The 19,195-nt window shown below is 55.4% G+C and overlaps 1 long non-coding RNA gene across 1 annotated transcript; it reads left to right on the forward strand.

Annotated features, from left to right (window-relative positions):
- The first annotated feature begins 491 nt into the window (after positions 1-491).
- LOC142299415 (uncharacterized) lies at positions 492-18,934 on the forward strand. Its single transcript, XR_012752656.1, has 3 exons — positions 492-571; positions 1,508-1,599; positions 18,814-18,934. It is a non-coding gene; the product is annotated as an uncharacterized LOC142299415 (long non-coding RNA).
- Positions 18,935-19,195: the final 261 nt, after the last annotated feature.

The following is a 19,195-nucleotide window of genomic DNA, read 5'->3' on the forward strand; positions in this document are numbered from 1 at the left end:
CTCCCAATGGAGCGACAAAGAAGAAGGGAATTTTGTTTACTTACCGTAAATTCCTTTTCTTCTAGCTCCTATTGGGAGACCCAGCACCCGCCCCTGTACCCTTCGGGCTGGTTGTTCTTTTGTGTACACATGTTGTTCATGTTGAATTGTTCTTTTGGTTCATGGTTTTCAGTTCTCCGAACATCCTTCGGATTGAATTTACCTTAGACCAATTTATAAGTTTCCTCCTTCCTGCTTTTGCACCAAAACTGAGGAGCCCGTGATGCACGGGAGGGTGTATAGGCAGAGGGGAGGGGTTACACTTTTAAAGTGTAATACTTTGTGTGGCCTCCGGAGGCAGAAGCTATACACCCCAATTGTCTGGGTCTCCCAATAGGAGCTAGAAGAAAAGGAATTTACGGTAAGTAAACAAAATTCCCTTCTCTTCCCTTTGTTGTCCGTTGCAGATAAGTTCACGGATTCACCCATCGCCATGAACTCCAATGTGAACCGGGACCGCAATGACAAGGTGCTGATGCGCTGGGACGGAGGAGAAAGCAGCAGCGTCGACTATGACCTGGACTCTGATATGGTAAGTGCTCCATAAGCCGAAACAACCCATCGGGACCCCCGAGTGTCAGAGCTTGGGAGCGGGGGTGGCCCTTGACGAACGGGGCCCCTCCGTGGGTGGCGCGGGGAGCGGGGGTGGCCCTTGACGAACGGGGCCCCTCCGTGGGTGGCGCGGGGAGCGGGGGTGGCCCTTGACGAACGGGGCCCCTCCGTGGGTGGCGCGGAGAAGGCCCTTGACGCAAGGTGCCCCCATGGGTTATTCTCTGCAGCATAACTAAGTGCTCCATATGCCGAGATAATCCATTGGGACCCCCAAGTGTCAGAGCTTGGGAGCGGGGGTGGCCCTTGACGAACGGGGCCCCTCCGTGGGTGGCGCGGGGAAGGCCCTTGACGCAAGGTGCCCCCATGGGTTATTCTCTGCAGCATAAGTAAGTGCTCCATATGCCGAGATGAGCCATTGGGACCCCCAAGTGTCAGAGCTTGGGAGCGGGGGTGGCCCTTGACGAACGGGGCCCCTCCGTGGGTGGCGCGGGGAAGGCCCTTGACGCAAGGTGCCCCCATGGGTTATTCTCTGCAGCATAAGTAAGTGCTCCATATGCCGAGATAACCCATTGGGACCCCCAAGTGTCAGAGCTTGGGAGCGGGGGTGGCCCTTGACGAACGGGGCCCCTCCGTGGGTGGCGCGGGGAAGGCCCTTGACGCAAGGTGCCCCCATGGGTTATTCTCTGCAGCATAAGTAAGTGCTCCATATGCCGAGATAACCCATTGGGACCCCCAAGTGTCAGAGCTTGGGAGCGGGGGTGGCCCTTGACGAACGGGGCCCCTCTGTGGGTGGCGCGGGGAGCAGGGGTGGCCCCTGACGCACGGGGCCCCCATGGGTTGTTCTCTGCAGCACAGAGTATTTGAGGAGAGCCATCAGATTCAGTAAATCTGACCCCTGTTCCTTCCTCTCTCGCAGTGTAATGGTTGGAATCCTAACAAGATGTTCAACTTCAATGAGGACAACTACGGGGTGAAGACGACGTGCGACTGCAGCCTGTCCTCATACACGTGAGTGATGATCCTTGTGCCCGGTGTCTTTCGTCACCCTCGGTGAAGCTGCTTTGTTCCTTTATCATGTGTTTGGTTTTTTTTTTAACCCCTTTATGACCCTTGACAGATCTACCCGTCATGTAGCGTGTGAGGATAGTCCCCGCCCCCCTGCCGTGGGCAGGTCGCGGCGATCCGCACACATATCAGCTGTTTTCAACAGCTGACATGTGTGCCTGCATGTTCCGAGTGGAATCGCATTCCACCCGGAACATTTAACCCCTTACGTCTCGCTGCCAAAGTCTGGCAGCGAGATTTATATGCGTGCGGCCATTGCTTTTACTTACTGCCGACCCCACCGGAAGTCACGTGCGTGATCACGTGACTTTCGGTGGTTGCCATGGTAGCACAGGGTCATGTGATGACACCTGTAGCTAACATGAGTCACTTCCTCTCAGTGCCGGCATAATGCCAGCACGGAGAGTAAAGCAGCGTATCTGCAGTTCTCAGCTCTGTAGCTGAGATCTACAGATAGGGCAGAGCGATCGGATTGCTGATCGCTATAGCCCCCTAGGGGGACTAGTAAAATAATACAAAAAAAGTTTTCAAAAAGAAATAAAAAACAAAAAAACCTAAAAGTTCAAATCACCCCCCTTTCGCCCCATTAGGGTTAAAAGGGTTAAAAAAAATAAAAAATATACACATATTTGGTATTGCCGCGTTCAGAAATGCCCGATCTATCAAAATATAAAATCAATTAATCTGATCAGTAAACGGCGTAGCGGCAAAAAAATCCAAACGCCAAAATTACGTTTTTTGTTTGCCGCAAGTTTTGCGCAGAATGCAATAACAGGCGATCAAAACGTAGCATCTGCGCAAAAATTGTACCATTAGAAACGTCAGCTCGAGACGCAAAAAATAAGCCGTCACTGAGCCATAGATCCAGAAAAATGAGAACGCTACAGGTTTCGGAAAATGGCGCAAAACGTGCGCCACTTTTATTGGACAAACGTGTGATTTTTTTTAACCCCTTAGATACAAGTAAACCTATACATGTTTGGTGTCTACAAACTCGCACCGACCTCAGGCATCACAATAACACATCAGTTTTACCATATAGTGAACACGGTGAATAAAACCTCCCAAAAACTATTGTGCGATCACACTTTTTTTGCGGTTTTTCCACACTTGGGATTTTTTTACTATTTCTTTGTCGCTCCATTGGGAGACCCAGACAATTAGGTGTATAGCTTCTGCCTCCGGAGGCCACACAAAGTATTACACTATAAAAGTGTAACCCCTCCCCTCTGCCTATACACCCTCCCGTGCATCACGGGCTCCTCAGTTTTATGCTTTGTGTGGAAGGAGGCACACATCCACTCATGCATTATCAGATTAGTTATATCGGTTGGAAGAAAAGAGGACCCCCACGGGGCCCCCGGCATGTTCCCTTCTCACCCCACTATGTCGGCGGTGCTGTTAAGGTTGAGGTACCCATTGCGGGTACAAAGGCCGGAGCCTCATGCCGTTTTCCTTCACCATCCCTTAGTGGCTCTGGGAGAATTGGGATCCTGACCGGTCATCCATTCACTGGGACCGGGCTCCCTCCGCAGCCCCTGTGGGAATCTGCCGGACAGGAGTCTATTCATCCTCAGGGACCGGGCCCTGCATCTATAAGGTACTCTGTGTCCCCATGGGGACTGTGCATGGAGCGCCTTCTTCCCGGACGCTGCAGCAGCTGCTGATTTGTGAAGACCGGCGGACTTCCGCGCCGACCGCGCCTGCTTGTCGGCCGCGGTCTTAAATTTAGTCCCCGGCTTCATCGCGGCCTAGTAGCAAAAATCCCGCCCCCGGGCCTGCCTGTCAGGGGTAAGGGCGGGACGGCCGGCCTGACGTCGGATGTGAGGGCCGGAGCATCCTGTATGTTTCCTCCCCCCTCACTGATCACTGTGGGGACCCCAGATTCACGCACTTTTTCTAGCACCGCCCACGGCTCCACTCCTCCCCTGAGAGCTCCGGCAGCCATATTTTTGGCATTCTGCCGGTGGAGGATTATCAGAGAAGAGCTCTGCAGCTCTGGGAGACCTAAGGCAGGGAATCTGGAGGACACACACTCCGCTTTTTAGCGGTCGGTAAGCCACACCGGTCACCCGGTGCTGGTCCCCCCTAGGGTGCCGGAATAGATACGTATTTATATACATATTTCTGTTCGGTCGGGCTGTATACCCCTTTCCATATACCCTCAGTGATCACTCTCCTAGGAGACAACAGCATGTCGTCCACATGGAGCAAAGGTGCTAAGGCACAGGGTTTTTTTGCGACCTGTACCTCTTGTGGGGCTATGTTACCTGTGGGTTCCACCTACCCTCACTGTGAGCAATGCTCGACCCCTGTTTCGCTTGCTCAGCCGGAGCCTCGGTCACTAGTGGGCCCCTCCGCTCAGGTAGACCCCCCTGCTCCCCCTGTCCAGGCGGCAGGGACAGAGTTTCCTGCGTTTGCTGAGAAACTCTCTGGGTCACTTTCACAATCCATGGCTCAGTCTATGGACAAATGGTCTGCCAAGCTGCTAGAAGCTTTGCAGTCCAGACCGGTCCTTACACAGGCCCCGGTCCCCGTTGGATCGTCGCCTCCAGGCCCCTCTCGGTCCGCGCCGCTGCGCGCTCCCAGGTTGGGCCCTAGGTCCCACGCGGAGGACTCCTGCCCGGACCACAGTCCCAGACCGACTAAGCGGGCACGCTGGGAATCTTCCCCGACTTCTTCACGCTGCTCGGGTTCCCAGCCCGAGGACTCTCTGGAGGACGAGGCGGACGTCGCAGCTCAGGGCTCTGAACCTGACGTTGCTCTCAATCTTGATACACCTGAAGGGGACGCCTTAGTTAATGATCTTATCTCGTCCATTAACCAGGTGTTAGATCTGTCTCCCCCGCCTCCACCTGTAGAGGAGTTGGCTTCTCAGCAGGAGAAACACCAGTTTCGGTTCCCCAAACGTACACGGAGTGCATTTTTCGATCACTCTAACTTCAGAGATGCTGTCCAGAAGCCCAGAGCGGTTCCGGACAAGCGCTTTACTAAGCGCCTTACTGACACACGTTACCCCTTCCCCTCTGACGTAGTTAAGGGTTGGGCTCAGTGTCCCAAGGTGGATCCTCCAGTCTCTAGATTGGCGGCTAGATCTGTGGTATCGGTGGCAGATGGTTCATCGCTAAAAGATGCCACTGACAGGCAGATAGAGCTCCTGGTGAAATCCATCTATGAAGCCACGGGCACGTCTTTTGCCCCGGCCTTTGCAGCCGTGTGGGCACTACAAGCTATCTCAGCTTGTCTGGCTGAGATTAATGCAGTCACACGTAATTCTGATCCGCAGGTTGCGTCTCTGACTTCTCAAGCGTCAGCTTTTTCTTCCTATGCCATGAACGCAGTCCTAGTCTCTGCTAGCCGTACAGCGGTGGCATCCGCTAATTCTGTGGCAGTCCGCAGGGCCATGTGGCTGCGCGAATGGAAGGCAGACTCGGCCTCCAAGAGGTTCTTAACCGGTTTGCCGTTTGCTGGCGACCGCTTGTTTGGTGAACGATTGGATGAGATTATTAAGGAATCCAAGGGAAAGGACTCCTCCTTACCCCAGTCCAAACCTAAGAGACCTCAGCAACGAAAAATACAATCGAGGTTTCGGTCCTTTCGTCCCTCCGCCAAGCCCCAATCCACTTCGTCCAGCAGGCAGGAGAAAGGCCAGAGGAACTCCTATGCGTGGCGGTCCAAGTCACGCCCCCAAAAGGCCGCAGGAGGCACTGCCTCCAAGGCGGCCTCCTCATGACTCTCGGCATCCCCTAACCGCATCCTCGGTCGGTGGCAGGCTCTCCCGCTTTGGCGACGCCTGGTGGCCACATGTTCAAGACCGATGGGTGAGAGACATTCTGTCTCACGGTTACAGGATAGAGTTCAGCTCCCGTCCTGCGGCTCGTTTCTTCAGAACCTATCCGCCCCCCGCTCAGGCCGACGCACTTTTTCAGGCGGTGGACGCTCTGAAGACAGAAGGAGTTGTGACCCCCGTTCCCCTTCAGGAACGTGGTCGCGGCTTTTACTCCAACTTGTTTGTGGTGCCAAAGAAGGGACGGCTCGTTCCGTCCCGTTCTGGGATGGAGTTTCATACTCAGTCAGCGGTAGTCATGCTACCGCTGGACAAACAGCTTTCTCTGCAGGCAGGGGTACAATCTCTTCTTCGGGGTCAGTCACACCCCTTGAGGCGCCTCATGCACTTCCTGGGGAAGATGGTGGCAGCGATGGAGGCAGTGCCCTTCGCGCAATTCCATCTGCGGCCACTCCAGTGGGACTTTCTCCGCAAATGGGACAGGAGGTCGACTTCACTCGACAGGAACGTCTCTCTTTCCCTTGCAACCAAGACGTCACTTCAGTGGTGGCTCCTTCCCAACTCTCTGTCGCAGGGGAAATCCTTCCTACCCCCCACCTGGGCTGTGGTCACGACGGACGCGAGTCTGTCAGGGTGGGGGGCGGTTTTTTTCCACCACAGGGCTCAGGGAACCTGGACTCCGGTAGAGTCATCCCTTCAGATCAATATTCTGGAGATAAGGGCAGTGTATCTAGCCCTATTGGCCTTTCATCGGTGGCTGGAGGGCAGGCAGATCCGCATACAGTCGGACAACGCCATGGCCGTCGCTTACATCAACCACCAAGGTGGCACTCGCAGTCGTCAAGCCTTCCAGGAAGTCCGACGAATTCTGCAGTGAGTGTAAGCCACAGCTTCCACCATCTCCGCAGTTCACATCCCGGGCGTAGAAAACTGGGAAGCAGATTTTCTCAGCCGACAGGGCATGGACGCGGGGGAATGGTCTCTTCACCCAGACGTGTTTCGAGAGATCTGTCGCCGCTGGGGAACGCCGGACGTCGATCTCATGGCGTCACGGCACAACAACAAAGTCCCGGCATTCATGGCACGGTCTCAAGATCACAGAGCTCTGGCGGTGGACGCATTAGTTCAGGATTGGTCGCAGTTTCGACTGCCCTATGTATTTCCTCCTCTGGCGATGCTGCCCAGAGTGCTGCGCAAAATCAGGTCCGACTGTCGTCGCGCCATTCTCGTCGCTCCAGATTGGCCGAGGCGGTCGTGGTACCCGGATCTGTGGCATCTCACGGTGGGTCAACCGTGGGCGCTCCCAGACCGTCCAGACTTGCTGTCTCAAGGGCCGTTTTTCCATCTGAATTCTGCGGCCCTCAACCTGACTGTGTGGCCATTGAGTCCTGGCTCCTAGCATCCTCAGGGTTATCTCAAGATGTCATTGCCACTATGAGACAGGCCAGGAAACCAACGTCCGCCAAGATCTATCACAGGTCTTGGAGGATCTTCTTATCCTGGTGCTCTGATAAGGGTTTTACTCCCTGGCCCTTTGCCTTACCCACTTTTCTTTCATTCCTTCAATCCGGAATGGACAAGGGTTTGTCTCTCTGCTCTCTCAAGGGACAAGTATCGGCGCTTTCCGTATTTTTTCAAAAGCGGCTAGCCAGGCTTCCGCAGGTCCGCACGTTCCTGCAGGGAGTTTGCCAAATAGTCCCACCTTACAAGCGTCCGCTGGAACCCTGGGACCTCAACAGGGTGCTAACGGCTCTTCAGAAACCACCTTTCGAGCCGCTGCGGGAGGTCTCTTTATCACGTCTTTCGCAGAAGGTGGCATTTCTAGTGGCAGTTACATCGCTCCGTAGAGTGTCGGAGCTGGCAGCGCTGTCATGCAAAGCCCCCTTCCTGGTTTTTCACCAGGATAAGGTGGTTCTACGTCCGGTCCCGGAATTTCTCCCTAAGGTGGTATCCCCTTTTCATCTCAATCAGGATATCTCCTTACCTTCATTTTGCCCTCATCCGGTTCACCAATGTGAAAAGGATTTGCACTCGTTAGATTTAGTGAGAGCACTCCGGCTCTACGTGTCTCGCACGGCGCCCCTGCGCCGTTCAGATGCGCTCTTTGTCCTTGTCGCTGGCCAGCGTAAGGGTTCGCAGGCTTCCAAGTCAACCTTGGCTCGATGGATCAAGGAACCGATTCTTGAAGCCTACCGTTCTTCTGGGCTTCCACTTCCTTCAGGGTTGAAATCCCATTCTACCAGAGCCGTGGGTGCGTCCTAGTCATTGCGGCACCGGGCTACGGCTCAGCAGGTGTGTCAGGCAGCTACCTGGTCTAGTCTGCACACTTTCACGAAACACTATCAGGTGCATACCTATGCTTCGGCAGACTCCAGTCTAGGTAGGCGAGTCCTTCAGGCGGCGGTTGCCCACCTGTAAGAGGGGGTCGTTTTCGGCTCTTTTTATCGAGGTATTCTTTTACCCACCCAGGGACTGCTTTTGGACGTCCCAATTGTCTGGGTCTCCCAATGGAGCGACAAAGAAGAAGGGAATTTTGTTTACTTACCGTAAATTCCTTTTCTTCTAGCTCCTATTGGGAGACCCAGCACCCGCCCCTGTTCCCTTCGGGCTGTTCTTTTGTGTACACATGTTGTTCATGTTGAATTGTTCTTTTGGTTCATGGTTTTCAGTTCTCCGAACATCCTTCGGATTGAATTTACCTTAGACCAATTTATAAGTTTCCTCCTTTCTGCTTTTGCACCAAAACTGAGGAGCCCGTGATGCACGGGAGGGTGTATAGGCAGAGGGGAGGGGTTACACTTTTTAAAGTGTAATACTTTGTGTGGCCTCCGCAGGCAGAAGCTATACACCCAATTGTCTGGGTCTCCCAATAGGAGCTAGAAGAAAAGGAATTTACGGTAAGTAAACAAAATTCCTTTCTTTGTTTACTTACCGTAAATTCTTTTTCTTCATCGTTCCTTATGGGAGACCCAGACCATGGTGTATAGCTTCTGCCTCCGGAGGACACACAAAGTACTACACTAAAAAGTGTAGCTCCTCCCTCCGAGCATATACACCCCCTGGATAACCAATTATAGCCAGTTCAATGCTTTGTGTTCAGGAGGCACACACACACTTGCATTCTCATCTGATTTTGATTTTTTGGAAAAGAGTTTGAAGAAAAGCGGGTCCAATCCTGGACTCCCGGCATGTCCCTTCTCACCCCACTGTGTTGGCGGTGTTGTTAAGGTTGATTTCAGGGCTGGAGCCCTTCATGCCGTGCTTCTTCACCATCCCCTAGGGCTCTGGCTTGAAGTGGGAGCCAGCACGGTTCTTCCTGCCTTGCAGGAGACCAGTCTCCATCCGCAGCCCCTTTTGGATCCTGCCGGACGGAGCACTCATCCCTCAGGGACCTGGCCCTGCATCTCACAAGCTAAGTATATGAGACGTGGTTATTAGGGGTCCCTTGTACTTTATTGTTGGGGAGAAAGTGCTCTGTAACTATGCTGACATTTCCGGCCGGTTCTCTGGTTTTCACCGGAGAACCGCGCCGATGGTGCCTGCTAGCCGGCCGCATTGTTAAATTTAGGCCCCGGCTTCGCCTGAGGCCTACTTTCGTTTTCACTGCCCCTGCATGCCAATCATGCAGAGGGACAGTGCGGCTCCGCCCAGCGGCTGTTCAGCACAGGGAAGGGACACTCCTCTCTGAGGAAAGATTCCCTCCCCTGTATACCTCCTTTGCCCTCCAGTTCCCGCTCTTTTAGTTGGCCCCGCCCCCTCTCCTTGCTCCGACTCCATTTTATCAGCGTTCTCACACTGATCGGAGCTGGCTGCAGCATCTCTCTGGGGGTCCGGCCTGTGGGATCTGGAGGGCACACAAAACGGTCTGGTAAGCCACAACCTCCGGTTGTGGACCTGCTTATATACTCTCTAGGGGCCATTCTAGCTCAGAACCCCCACTTCAGCAGCATGTCTCACACAAGGAGCAAGGCTGCAAGGCTGTACTCTATATGCACTGCATGTAAGCTCGTACTGCATGAACCGAGCACATATACACATTGTGATGCCTGCTCTAACATGGTGGTGCCTCAGCCTGAGGTCTCATCCCCAGTGGTCCCTCCGGCTGCTCCGGCTCCGGTGGCTGAACCCCCGGCTTGGGTAGAATCCTTCTCTAAGTCTATCTCCCAGTCCTTTGCTGACTCCATGGGACAGCTGTCCCGGACTCTGCTGAGCATGCATCAGCCCCCTTCACAGGGTGCCCCTGCTGCTATGGCTCGCTCAGCAGAGCTCGCAGAGGATTCTTCATCTGGTCCCAGACCCCGTCCTCCTAAAAGGAGACGCAGGGGCTCCTCTCCTTCCTCGTCCCGCGGCTCTGATTCACGAGCTGAATCGCAGGACGAGGAGGATGCTTTTACTGTGGGCTCGGACGCTACCTCCATGTGCCCCATTGATCTCACCGAGGGTGATGCAGATGTTAGTGATTTGATTGCGTCCATTAATTCTGTACTGGACCTCAATCCACCAGTATCAGAGGAACAACCCTCTCTGGTAGAAAAACACCAGTTTACCTCACCTAAGAGAGCAAGGAGTGTGTTTTTTAATCACTCCATTTTTCAGGCCACTGTGACCAAGCCCAGGGCCTGTCCTGACAAACGCTTCCCAAAGCGTAGTTCTGATGACCGTTTTCCCTTTCCACCAGAGGTGGTCAAGGAGTGGGCTCATTCACCAAAGGTAGACCCTCCGGTGTCTAGAATCTCAGCCCGGACAGTTGTATCTGTGGCTGATGGCACCTCACTTAAGGATTCCACTGACCGCCAGGTTGACCTTCTGGCCAAATCTGTATATGAAGCGGCAGGGGCCTCGTTCTCCCCATCTTTTGCAGCAGTGTGGGCTCTTAAAGCCGTCTCTGCTTCTCTGGAGGAGATGCATTCCTTCACCAGGGACTCTATGCCCGAAATGGTTGCCTTAACTTCCCAGGCTTCAGCCTTTTCATCCTATGCCATGTCTGCCATTCTGGAGGCTTCTCACCGCACGGCGGTGGCTTCGGCTAATTCCCTCGCTATCCGCAGGATCTTGTGGCTTCGAGAGTGGAAAGCAGACGCTTCTTCCAAGAAGTACCTTGCTGGGCTCCCATTTGCTGGGCCCCGGCTGTTCGGCGAACAACTGGATGAAATTATTAAGGAAGCTACTGGCGGGAAGAGTACTTCCTTGCCACAAACTAAAACCAGGAAACCTGTCCAGGGCAGGAACCAGTCGAGGTTTCGTTCCTTTCGTTCCTCAAACTGGTCATCCTCTAAGCCAGGGGTGGGGAACCTCCGGCCCGCGGGCCGCATGCGGCCCGCCATGACCTTTTATGTGGCCCCCGGGCAGATTCCCGGGGGAGGCAGTGCTCGTGCTGTCACTGCGGTCTTGCTGCCGCCGGCCCTTTAAATCCACACATTGCTGTTTGTGCTGCAATGTGTTCTCCCGTCGGCCAGTGCCAATTGTGGGCGGGTCTACAGCAGCCTCAGCTTCCAGCCTTGTGTGTCCGCCCCCTGCCCTCCGGAGATCAGTGCCTGCCTTCTCCTTCTGATGCAGTGTGTCCGGCTCCTGCACTCCGGTGATGTGAGTGCAATGCTGCTGTGAGTCCAGCGCCGACCCTCTGCTGCTATGTGCCCTGCCCAATGCTTTGTGCCTCCCCACACCAGTTCTGTAAACCTTCTCCCCCAGAGTTGCATGAAACTCTCAGCGCAGTGTGCCCCCCAATGTCCTGTGTGCACCCCTCCCCCAGTCCTGTGTGCAGCCCCCCAATGTCCTGTGTGCACCCCTCCCCCAGTCCTGTGTGCAGCCCATCACCTAGTAGTCCTGTTTGCATCCCCCCAAACCTGTGTGCACCCCTCCCCCAGTCCTGTGTGCAGCCCCCCAATGTCCTGTGTGCACCCCCACACAATCCTATGTGCAGCCCATCACCCAGTCCTGTGTGCACCCCCCCCAGTCCTGTGTGCACCCCCCCAGTCCTGTGTGCACCCTCCCAGTCCTGTGTGCACCCCCCCAGTCCTGTGTGCACCCCCCCCAGTCCTGTGTGCACCCCCCCCAGTCCTGTGTGCACCCCCCCCAGTCCTGTGTGCACCCCCCCCAGTCCTGTGTGCACCCCCCCAGTCCTGTGTGCACCCCCCCAGTCCTGTGTGCACCCCCCCAGTCCTGTGTGCACCCCCCCAGTCCTGTGCACCCCCCCAGTCCTGTGCACCCCCCCAGTCCTGTGTGCACCCCCCCAGTCCTGTGTGCACCCCCCAGTCCTGTGTGCATCCCCCAGTCCTGTGTGCACCCCCCAGTCCTGTGTGCACCCCCCCAGTCCTGTGCACCCCCCCAGTCCTGTGCACCCCCCCAGTCCTGTGCACCCCCCCAGTCCTGTGTGCACCCCCCAGTCCTGTGTGCAGCCCCCCCCAGTCCTGTGTGCAGCCCCCCCCAGTCCTGTGTGCAGTCCCCCCAGTCCTGTGTGCAGCCCCCCCCAGTCTTGTGTGCAGCCCCCGCCAGTCTTGTGTGCAGCCCCCGCCAGTCTTGTGTGCACCCCGCCAGTCTTGTGTGCACCCCGCCAGACTTGTGTGCACCCCGCCAGTCTTGTGTGCAGCCCCCCCAGTCTTGTGTGCAGCCCCCCCAGTCTTGTGTGCAGCCCCCCCAGTCTTGTGTGCAGCCCCCCAGTCTTGTGTGCACCCCCCCAGTCTTGTGTGCACCCCCCCAGTCTTGTGTGCACCCCCCCAGTCTTGTGTGCACCCCCCCAGTCCTGTGTGCACCCCCCCAGTCCTGTGTGCACCCCCCAGTCCTGTGTGCACCCCCCCAGTTCTGTGTGCAGCCCCCCAATGTCCTGTGTGCACCCCTCCCCCAGTCCTGTGTGCAGCCCAACACCCAGTAGTCCTGTTTGCATCCCCCCAAACCTGTGTGCACCCCTCCCCCAGTCCTGTGTGCAGCCCCCCAATGTCCTGTGTGCACCCCCACACAATCTTATGTGCAGCCCATCACCCAGTCCTGTGTGCACCCCCCCCAGTCCTGTGTGCACCCCCCCAGTCCTGTGTGCACTCCCCCAGTCCTGTGTGCACCCCCCCAGTCCTGTGTGCACCCCCCCAGTCCTGTGTGCACCCCCCCAGTCCTGTGTGCACCCCCCCAGTCCTGTGTGTACCCCCCAGCCCTGTGCAGCCCCCAGTCCTGTGTGCACCCCCCCAGTCCTGTGTGTACCCCCCAGTCCTGTGTGCACCCCCCCAGTCCTGTGCACCCCCCCAGTCCTGTGTGCACCCCCCAGTCCTGTGTGCACCCCCCAGTCCTGTGTGCACCCTCCAGTCCTGTGTGCACCCCCCAGTCCTGTGTGCACCCCCCAGTCCTGTGTGCACCCCCCCAGTCCTGTGCACCCCCCCAGTCCTGTGTGCACCCCCCAGTCCTGTGTGCAGCCCCCCCCAGTCCTGTGTGCAGCCCCCCCCAGTCCTGTGTGCAGCCCCCCCCAGTCCTGTGTGCAGCCCCCCCCAGTCCTGTGTGCAGCCCCCCCAGTCTTGTGTGCAGCCCCCCCAGTCTTGTGTGCACCCCGCCAGTCTTGTGTGCACCCCGCCAGTCTTGTGTGCAGCCCCCGCCAGTCTTGTGTGCAGCCCCCGCCAGTCTTGTGTGCAGCCCCCGCCAGTCCTGTGTGCACCCCCCCAGTCCTGTGTGCACCCCCCAGTCCTGTGTTCACCCCCCAGTCCTGTGTTCACCCCCCCAGTCCTGTGTTCACCCCCCCAGTCCTGTGTTCACCCCCCCAGTCCTGTGTGCACCCCCCCAGTCGTGTGCAGCCCCCCAGTCGTGTGCAGCCCCCCCAGTTCTGTGTGCAGCCCCCCAGTTCTGTGTGCAGCCCCCCCAGTTCTGTGTGCAGCCCCCCGTCCTGTGTGCAGCCCCCCCGTCCTGTGTGCAGCCCCCCCCCCCAGTGATGTCTGTGCCTCCCCCCCAGTGATGTCTGTGCCTCCCCGCCAGTGATGTCTGTGCCTCCCCCCCAGTGATGTCTGTGCCTCCCCCCAGTGGTGTCTGTGCCTCCCCCCAGTGGTGTCTGTGCCTCCCTCCAGTGGTGTCTGTGCCCCCAGCCCCTCCACTGGTGTCTGTGCCCCCAGCCCCTCCAGTGGTGTCTGTGCCCCCAGCCCCTCCAGTGGTGTCTGTGCCCCCAGCCCCTCCAGTGGTGTCTGTGCCCCCAGCCCTGCGTGTGGTGTCTGTGTGGTGTCTGTGCCCCCAGCCCCATGCCCCCAGTTAATTAATTGCTTCACCCAATATAGCAGGGTCATTTAAACATTGATAATTTTGTGCGGCCCCCGAAGGTTGGTAGAAATTTCCAAATGGCCCCCGACAGAAAAAAGGTTCCCCACCCCTGCTCTAAGCCCTCGGCCTCGTCCACTAACTCAGCCAAGGACCGAAAACCCAGCTGGCGCACGAGGCCGCGTCCTCAAAAGGCCGCAGGAGCCGCTGCCACTAAGGCAGCCTCCTCTTGACTATCTGGCCGCGCCAGCAACGTCCTTGGTCGGTGGCAGGCTCTCCCACTTTGGCGACGTGTGGTTTCAACACGTCTCCGATCAGTGGGTGCGGGATATCATCTCCCACGGCTACAGGATAGAATTCTCTTCCAGCCCGCCAAACAGATTTTTTTCTGTCAACTCCCCCCTGCTCCAAGGCCGCCGCCTTCTCTCAGGCCGTGGCATCCTTGCAGGCCAACGGAGTAATTGTACCGGTTACCGCCCGGGAACGGTTCAGAGGTTTCTACTCAAATCTCTTCCTAGTCCCCAAGAAGGACGGTTCCTTCCAGCCCATCCTGGATCTCAAGCTTCTCAACAAGCATGTTCAGGTGCGGCACTTTCGCATGGAATCTCTGCGATCAGTCATTGCCTCAATGACCCAAGGAGATTTTCTAGCATCCATCGACATCAGAGATGCTTATTTGCATGTGCCAATTGCAGTTTCACACCAGCGTTGGCTACGTTTTGCAATCGGAGAGGAACATTTCCAATTCGTGGCTCTCCCCTTCGGGTTAGCCACGGCCCCTCGAGTATTCACCAAAGTCATGGCAGCATTGGTTGCGGTTCTGCACCTCCAGGGGTTGGCAGTGATTCCTTACCTGGACGACCTTCTGGTCAAGGCTTCATCCAGCGCAGACTGTCAGCGGAGTGTCTCGCTCACTCTCGCCACTCTAGTCCAGTTCGGGTGGCTTGTTAATCTACCCAAGTCCACTCTGACTCCGACCCAGAGTCTTACGTACCTGGGGATGCAGTTCGAGACTTTGCCGGCACTTGTAAAGCTGCCCTTAGTCAAACAGCAGTCCCTTCATCTGGCGGTGCGCTCTTTGCTGAGGTCTCGCCGTCACTCCATCAGGCACCTAATGCAGGTGCTGGGTCAGATGGTGGCGCCAATGGAAGCGGTTCCCTTTGCCCAGTTCCATCTGCGTCCTCTGCAGCTGGACATTCTCCGCTGTTGGGACAAGCGGACTTACTCCTTGCACAGGTTGGTAGCTCTGTCGCCACAGACCAGGGGCTCCCTTCAGTGGTGGCTTCAGCCCCTCTCTCTGTCTCAGGGACGCTCCTTCCTGGCCCCGTCCTGGGTGATCCTCACCACGGACGCCAGTCTAACCGGCTGGGGAGCAGTATATCTCCACCACAGAGCGCAGGGCACTTGGACTCAGTCCGAATCAGCCCTCTCGATCAATGTGCTGGAAATCAGAGCTGTGCTTCTAGCTCTCTTAGCCTTTCACCATCTGTTGGCGGGCAAGCACATTCGAGTCCAGTCAGACAACGCGTCTGCGGTTGCCTACAGCAATCACCAGGGCGGGACACGCAGCCGCCTGGCAATGTTGGAGGTTCAACGCATCCTTCAGTGGACGGAGGACTCCAAGTCCTCCATATCCGCAGTCCACATCCCAGGCGTTGAAAACTGGGAGGCAGATTATCTCAGCCGCCAAACCGTGGACAGCGGCGAGTGGGCTCTGTATCCGGCAGTGTTTCGGACAATCTGCCGCAAGTGGGGCACTCCGGAAGTGGATCTAATGGCATCCCGGCACAACAACAAGGTTCTGGTTTACGTGGCTCACTCCCACGATCCCCAGGCCATTGCAGCGGACGCGCTGGTTCAGGATTGGTCCCAGTTTCGTCTGTCTTACGTGTTTCCCCCTCTAGCTCTCTTGCCCAGAGCCCTGCGCAAGATCAGAATGGAGGGCCGTCGGGTCATCCTCATTGCTCCAGACTGGCCCAGGCGAGCTTGGTACCCAGACCTGCTCCATCTGTCCGTAGAGGTGCCGTGGCATCTTCTGGACCGTCCAGACCTTCTCTCACAAGGTCCGTTTTTCCGCCAGAATTCTGCGGCTCTCAGATTGACGGCGTGGCTCTTGAGTCCTGGATCTTGACGACTTCTGGTATCCCTTCTGAAGTCATTTCCACTATGACTCGGGCCCGTAAGTCTTCCTCGGCCAAAATCTATCACAGGACTTGGAAGATTTTCCTGTCCTGGTGTCGCTCTTCCGGCCATGCTCCTTGGCCTTTTTCTCTGCCGACCCTCCTGTCCTTTCTACAATCCGGTCTGCAGCTAGGACTATCCCTCAATTCCCTCAAGGGACAGGTCTCGGCTCTGTCAGTATTGTTCCAGCGGCGTATCACCCGGCTGGCTCAGGTGCGCACCTTCATGCAGGGCGCATCTCATATCATTCCGCCTTACCGGCGGCCTTTGGATCCCTGGGACCTTAATCTGGTCCTCGCGGCCTTGCAGAAACCCCCTTTTGAGCCACTTAGGGAGGTTTCTTTTGTCCAGTCTGTCACAGAAAGTGGTCTTTCTAGTGGCCATAACTTCCCTCAGGAGAGTCTCTGATTTGGCTGCTCTCTCTTCGGAGTCACCTTTTTTGGTTTTTCATCAAGACAAGGTGGTTCTCTGCCCGACTCCGGACTTTCTTCCTAAGGTGGTATCTCCTTTCCACCTTAACCAGGATATTTCCCGGCCTTCCTTTTGTCCGGCTCCTGTTCATCGCTTTGAAAAAGCGTTGCATACTCTGGATCTGGTGCGGGCGCTCCGGATCTATGTGTCTCGCACCGCTGCTCTTAGGCGGTGCACCTCTCTTTTTGTGCTGACCTCAGGTCGGCGTAAGGGCCTCTCGGCTTCTAAGCCGACCCTAGCTCGTTGGATTAGGTCGGCCATTTCCGATGCCTACCAGAGTACTCAGGTGCCTCCCCCGCTGGGGATCAAGGCACACTCGACCAGAGCTGTCGGTGCCTCTTGGGCTTTCAGGCACCAGGCTACGGCTCAGCAGGTCTGTCAGGCTGCCACTTGGTCTAGTCTGCATACCTTTTCAAAGCACTACCAAGTGCATGCTCATGCTTCGGCAGATGCGATCTTGGGCAGACGAATCCTTCAGGCGGCTGTCGCCTATTTGTGAAGTTAGGTTTTGCCTACTTCTCAGTTTTCTGTTTATTCCCACCCATGGACTTCTTTGAGACGTCCCATGGTCTGGGTCGTCCATAAGGAACAATGAAGAAAAAGAGAATTTTGTTTACTTACCGTAAATTCTTTTTCTTATAGTTCCGTAATGGGAGACCCAGCACCCTCCCTGTTGCCTGTTGGCAGTTTTCTTGTTCCGTGTGTTTTCACCGGCTGTTGTTGTAGACAGAGTCTCCGGTTGTTCCGGTTCTTGCTCTATTTCTACTTGTGGGTGGCTGTCCTCCTTCAGCTTTTGCACTAAACTGGCTATAATTGGTTATCCAGGGGGTGTATATGCTCGGAGGGAGGAGCTACACTTTTTAGTGTAGTACTTTGTGTGTCCTCCGGAGGCAGAAGCTATACACCATGGTCTGGGTCTCCCATTACTGAACTATAAGAAAAAGAATTTACGGTAAGTAAACAAAATTCTCTTTTTCTTATAGTTCCGACATGGGAGACCCAGCACCCTCCCTGTTGCCTGTTGGCAGTTTTCTTGTTCCGTGTGTTTTCACCGGCTGTTGTTGTAGTGAGAGGTTCCGGTTGTTCCGGGTTTTGCTCTGTCTCTACTTGTGGGTGGATGTCCTCCTTCAGCTTTTGCACTAAACTGGCTAGATTTGGTCATCCAGGGGGTGTATATGCTCGGAGGGAGGAGCTACACTTTTTAGTGTAGTACTTTGTGTGTCCTCCGGATGCAGAAGCTATACACCCATGGTCTGGGTCTCCCATGTCGGAACTATAAGAAAAATAATTTACGGTAAGTAAACAAAATTCTCTTTTTTTGTATTGCTAGCTAAGGATAATCCAAGCAGCTACTGGCTACTAACCCCCACTGTTTGGTGTTACCTTCACTGGCAATGGAAAATCCAGGGAAGCATTTTTTATTTTTTTTGCCAAAAAACTACAAAACAAATGATGTGGGCTTCGCCATATTTTTGTATGCTAGCCAGGTATAGCAGGGAGGTACGGCTGCCCCCCAACCCCCAGCTGCCTATTTGTACCCGGCTGGGAACTAAAAATATAGGGAAGCCCTTTTTTTAATTAATTCATGAATTTTATGAAATTAAAAAAAAAAAAACGACGTAGGTTTCGCCCCATTTTTGTGTCCAGCCGGGTACAACTAGGCATCTGGGGATTGGAATCCGCAGCACAGGTTAGCCCGAGCTTTGTAAGCGCCTCTCCTGCGAACTGCAGTCCGCAGCCGCCCCAGAAAATGGCGCTTTCATAGAAGCGCCATCATCTGGCGCTGTATCCAACTCTTCCAGCAGCCCTGAAGCCAGGTGGCTTGCTGGGTAATAAGGGTTAAAACTGGCTTTGTATTACTAGCTAGTATTAAGCCAGAGATTCTTAATGTCAGGCAAGTTTGACCCGGCCATTAAGAATCTCCAATAAAGGGCTTAAAAAAAACACCACACAGAAAAAAAAATACTTTAATGAAAATAAATACACAGACACACTTAGAGACTCCATCTTTATTACCCCCTCTCAGCCCTCCACAATCCATGGTCTTCTGTCTTCTTTCTCAACACATGCAGCTCTGCTCCATCAGACAGCATCGGAGAAAGGACGCTGTGCTCCGTGCAGAAATCACTCTGTGAGAGTGACCACAGCCTCCGGCTGTAAGCGACGGGTTGCCATAGCAACGCTGCTCCGATCACGTGATTCTGGTGCCACTGCGTGTGGTAGCGGTGACGTCACCAAGCGCGTTGCTATGGCAACCGTGATCTCAGTTATTGACCGGCTGTGTCAGCCGGTCCATAAGGGAACGGGGAAGCAGAACGGGGAGTCGACCGTCTGCTATAGCATGTCGCCGGTACACGGCAATACACAAACATGCACCGTGTACCAGAGAGATGCAATGACAGGTCCTAGCATGACGCGTCATAGTCATGTGACCAGTCTGTAGCCAATGAGATAATAGACACGTGACTGGTCACATGGCTATTTTGACGTCACGATAGGTCCTGCATCACTGCTGGTTACCGGGAAGACGCAGCGATTACCGATGGAAAAGCGGCGGGAGACAGAGTGCAGGACGCATCCCGGGGACCGGGGGTAAGTGTTATGGCAATGTTTATTAACTGTATGTGTACATTTATAATGTGTTTTTATGTGTTTGTGATTGCTTCCCATTGTTTCCTATGGGTTCGAGTTGTTCGCCGAACCGAACTCGAACCAGACCTCCATTCGGCGAACCAAGCTCGAGGCGAACCACGACCGATTCGCTCATCTCTACTCTTCATAGGAGATTCAAATAGGAGAACAACTTGCAAGTGGCCACCTTAAATACCTTTTCTCATGATTGGATACACCTGCCTATGAAGTTCAAAGCTCAATGAGGTT

This window comes from Anomaloglossus baeobatrachus, chromosome 1 (assembly GCF_048569485.1).
Source record: "Anomaloglossus baeobatrachus isolate aAnoBae1 chromosome 1, aAnoBae1.hap1, whole genome shotgun sequence".
NCBI classification, from domain to species: Eukaryota; Metazoa; Chordata; class Amphibia; order Anura; family Aromobatidae; genus Anomaloglossus; species Anomaloglossus baeobatrachus.